A 5,353-nucleotide genomic window follows, 5' to 3' on the forward strand; every position below is an offset into this window, starting at 1 on the left:
AGTTTCGGCTTCTCTTCGATTTCTAATTGGGCGACGTCATGAGGTTGCGGAATACACCACATGACACTTTGGAGGTATTGTCCCCAATTATCCGCTATCTTCCGATGAGCATCAATGGCTCCTACATAACTAAGCCATTCTGCAGTAGATCTTTCCTTGTTTATTGCAGTGCGTACATTAGCTCGATAGCGTTGGCACTTATGTCTCGTTTTCTTCTTACCAAGTTTTTGATTTTTGTTTCTATCAGATTCGGACTCACTTGGTCGATCTTCACTTTCGGATGAACTGCAGGAGGTCACTGTCCTAGGCCTTGAGCACCTTGCTTCCACATTTGGGTGAATATTTGATTCATTTTCCCCATCAGGCTTCATACTCAGAGTTGCATTGGTCAGAGTCTTCGCTACTTTCAGTGTCGGTGGAGTTTGCCACGTTCTCGCCATCAGGAGTCAAGTGCATAACACCTATCATGTTTATTGGCACTAACGGTGGCATATCTTGCCCCTCAGGTGTTACCCAACTTGTGCCTCTATTTCCCCATGTGTCTATGGTTGCCGCTAGGTGTACCCAATCCACGTTATCCAACTCAGTCATACCCGGTAGGACATCCATGTAAGGAGAATCCTTCCCATCATCAGTCTCTTTTTTGCATGTATAGCAATACCTTAATGGGGCAGAGTGAATAGTGGTATCCGATCGATTATCAATGATAACCTTGCTTCCTAAAGGATGTGCACGACCATTCTCAAGATCAACTCGAATGACAGAGTCCTGGAATTGTAGATAGACATGGTTTTTCGACCAGTCATGCACCATTTGTGCTTCCCTCATGAAAGGACGTCCTAAGATCATTTGATATGACATAGGATGCTTGGAGAAATCCATTACAATGAAGGTATGTTTTACCTTGTATCCCAGGACCTTGATCTTAAGGTCCCTTAACATTCCAATAGGTTTAGCAATAGTTCCGTTTGCCATCTTAATCACTATGTTTGTGACTTCGAGGTGAGGTCTCCCCATAGATTCCCAACAGTTTTTAGTCACAATGCTCACTCCAGCACCACCATCAAGGATTCCCTTTAGAGTTAATCCCTTGGTAGTAATGGGGAGGGTGGCATTAGATTTGTCCCCTTCAAAGTACTGACCCAACTTGTTCACAAGTATTTCCACGACCGAGTTTTCATCAAGGTTGGGTTGTAGATCCCAATGTTCCTCCTCATCTTGAAGCATGTCGGCTCTATCCATATTTGCAAATTGTGGTAGCCCTGCCTTTAGTTCCCCATTGAGAAATGCCCGAAGAGCTAAGAATAGCTCAGGATCTCCGTATAATTTGGATATGATCGTGGTTCTGATTTCAGAGGACATGAAATCCATTAGCTTGGACACATTCAACGGTACTTTTCGAGACATCGCCCCTTGACTAGGGACTGGTGAAGATGGAATCACTTCCTCTTCGATGGGGTCAAGCATTCCCTCACTAAACATTCTTTCCAGCAAGAAGGGTGTTTGCCCACTTCCGGATGTCCTATCCTCACTTTCTTCCCGAATGATACTCGGTATAGCTAACGGTTTATGGTTCCGGTGAGGCTGAACTTGCGTAGGAAACACTGTGTCTGGAATTTTGATTTTTCTCGGGTTTGGCTCCAGTTCTCTTTGTGTTTCTTCCACCAAACCCCTTAAGTGTTGCACTTGTTCAATCTCCTCAACTGGGTTTGGGTAAGTACCAATCTTTTTCTTGAGGGTTTTTGGCCCACGTGGCTTGTCTTGGGGAGTCTCAGTCAGTTTGGGTGGTCGAGAGGGCATTAACTGACTTGGTTGTGGGACCGAGGAAGTTTCCTTCTGTTTTCCCTTATTTATGTACTCGCTTGATTCTCCTTCATTGAGCTCCCGAGTGGGTTCCTCCCTTGAGGTAGTGGCTTTGGTCCCCATGGTTTCTATTGAATCAGAATCATCTTCAGGATCATTCATATACATGGGGTCGTCTCCTGTCCCTATGTTAGTCTTTGAACTGGGCTTGGAGCTCGTGGCATTAAGCGATCTCTTTCGTCGTGTTTTCTTTTTCTTTGCCTGAGCGATTGATGCAGTATCCCTCTCTTCAAGAATGTAGTTTTGATTTTGAAGCATTGACCGTGTAACTACATTCGCGGGTACAACGGGTGTGGTTCCTCGTGCTTGGTTGGTGACCTCAACCAAATTCAATGGCGTAATCTTGGGTGCATTAGGATTATGTGGACATTGAGCGATCAAATGATCTATGCCACAACGATTACATGTAAGTACCGGCATTCCCGATGTGCTCCCTTGATTTGGTTGCATCTGAGTAGCGATCTTTTGTAACCTATTAGGGCACTCCGCTACACGATGCGGTCCACCACACTCGTAACATTGAAGAGGTGGTCTCCTCGCCATGGTATTAAGGTTTTGCCCTCTTGTGGCAAGAGCAGCCGCTTGATATACATGCTTAACTTGCCCGAAATGATCCTCCATGTAGTACTGGGGAATCATTTCAAACGTATCAATCCCGTATGGAGCAGTGGGGTCTATCTCCACTTCATAATCCCCACATGCACTATGTGACTCACAACCCATCTGGTTTATTGGGGTAATCCTTGGATGTGGAGGTTGTGGTCCTAGCACTGGCGGTGGTAACGGCACAGACTGGACTACATTCGGATTCCTTGGAACTATGTGCTGTGTGACGGTTGCTCAATAGGTTGTGCAGGCATTAGCGCGGGTACTTGAGGTGTGTTTGACCAGGCTAGTGGTGCCTGATTTGCCAACATTCGCTTAAGTACTAGGCAATCTTTAGATTGATGGCCATATTACCACATGCATTGCAATTCCCATTGAATTTGACTCTGAATGTGGGACATTCACTCGTGCTATGTGGTCCTAAGCACACCGAACACCATTGTTGCTCTCTTCTTGGGTACATATGGCTATTCTGAGGAGCTCGATTACCCCTAAAGTATTCTTGGAGAGCTTTAGTAAGGTCGGTCACAGACATTTCAGATATCTTGGGCTCCTTGGCAATAGGTTTTACTGTCATTGGCTCGTGCCCAGATACTTGCGAACTAACGGATTTTGTTTCTGAAGACACCTTTTTACCTGCAAAATCATCAAGTTGTCTTCTAACTGGATTGCATTAGCAGTGACTGCTTCCCACGTTGTAAGACCTCTAATGACTAGGCCATTGTAAATGTCCTCGTGGCGCAATCCTCGGATGAATCTATCGAGGAGTTGGTTGTTATTGAAGCGTTCATCGAGAGTGCAGCGAGAATTTAGATGCTTCAATCGACTTATAAAGTCTATCACTGACTCCCCTTCCTCGCGTTCAGCTTTTTGGAGTTGAGATGCTACTCCCCAAAGCACACCCTCACGTATGTATTCTTTCAAGAACAATCTCTTGAGAGTGGGGTAGTGAGTGCGCTCTTCAACCCTTAAGGTTCGATACCAATCTCTAGCCTTCCCACTCAAGGTTAAGCCTAGGGCTTTACACTTATGCAGCTCATTGTGCTCTTCCAAGGAATCACACACGTGTTCAAAGACTTCAATGTGCTTCCTAACGTCCTCGTTACCACTGAAGTTTTGAGTGAGCTTAGCCACTTGTACTGCCTTGCTTCTAGGTTCTCTCTCAGGCATGCCCCGCATGTTTTCCGCAATGGATCGTCCGATTGTCTGAGCAAATGCTGCGAGATCACCTAAGTGAGCAGGCATAGTTGGTGGAGGCACTTCTGGGATAGCCTGGCTGATAGGAGTTGGCGTTGGTCTGAGTATGTTGGCAAACGACGTAGGATATGATATGTGACTAGGCCTAGCTCCCCTTGGATAATGGTTATGATAAGGTGGTCGTGGAGCATACGCCATTGGCATACTAAGAGGCATAGGAGCTACATGAGCATGAGTAGAGATAGGTACATAGGGTCGATAGGCACTGGCACGCACTGTTGTAGGTACTGTTCCACTAGGTAGTGGTGTTGTACTAACTACAGTGGTAACAGGTGTGCTTTCTGTCATGCTCATCATTGGGGTAGGTATTGTGGATTCCCTAATGGAAAGTTGAGCCAAGGTTGGAAAGCTAAAGTTACTGCTCGTGGGCTCAACCTGCATTGAGACTCCAGGCGAAACAACATATGAAGGGTCTATGGGACTCACCGAGGGAGTCTCCAATTGTGATAGGGTTGGTTGTTTTGCCTTGCCCGTATCCAAAAATCTCATAGGGCCAGTGGAAACTAAGTTCACTCCCCTATTTTGCCTCTCAATTTGGATAATTCTATGAATAACCTCACATATCATTTGTTGTTGCTCTTCTAGATTAGTGGCGCTAGATGTAGATCGTAGGACTTCTAACCAACCTACATGGTATGTGTAACCCGTGTATAGGTCCGTTAGAGTCTCTGTGTGTAGATCATATTCCCAATTTTCATTGAGAAATATCCCATCTAGACTTGGTGTGCCAAACGGTTCTCTTGAAGTGGACGCAATGTCACTTCTTATGGATTGGCTTCTAGGGACCTCTACTTTAGGAAGAGCATCGGAATGTGGTAGCTCAATAGGGCCCTCATTAAACGAAGTGGGTAGAATATCCACGTGGACACTCTTTGGGAGGGTATGGTCTACATAAGATGTGAATGGCGAATCCACTACCCCTCCTTCTTCATTTACTTCGCTTATCGCATGTTCAAAGCGTGTAGCTCTACTAAAGGTCTCTATTAGACGACTAAACATGCTAGATCCGAGTTGTGGAGCCCACACTAGCATGTTTTGGCTTGTCTCCTCAGGGTTCTTGGTAGGGTGCCCTTCCATGGCTTCTGAGTCAGAGGATGAGTCACTATCCACTATTCGTGGATCTTGGGTTGCACTCCCTTGGGTTCCAGCCGAAGGCCAAGATGCCAACGTGGAGGGATGGTGTGAGCCTGCATAGACTGAGACACTTTCTAGTGGTTCAGGCTCTAGCACCCGACCAGAACGTAGATGCATGTGACGTGGGTACCCTACGTGCGTTGACTACCCTTGAAACTCACACAAGTGGTTTCTTAGGTGTTTCGCACCCCGTTTTTACTTGTTTTTAGATTGTTTTTAACTCGTTTTTGACCCCCTTAGTTACGGTCGAACTTGGACTAGGGCATGTGATAGCTCGAAACGAGTGTATCGTTCAAAGGGTCCTAGTGTGCTTTACAGCACCGTGTTCGCCTATCTAGAGCTCCTGTAGTCCTCAAAACAATCCGTTTCCCTTGGGGGAAAGGGGCGAAAGCCTATTTGCTTGTGGAGGAAAGGGTGAGGGCTTTATCCCACATGCTCACTTTACTCCTTGGGGAGTGGGCTACATATAGGGCACAACTTCCCATAAGCTCTC

This window comes from Cibotium barometz, chromosome 19, assembly GCF_041138505.1.
Source record: "Cibotium barometz isolate CiBa-2024 chromosome 19, ASM4113850v1, whole genome shotgun sequence".
In the NCBI taxonomy this organism is placed as follows: Eukaryota; Viridiplantae; Streptophyta; class Polypodiopsida; order Cyatheales; family Cibotiaceae; genus Cibotium; species Cibotium barometz.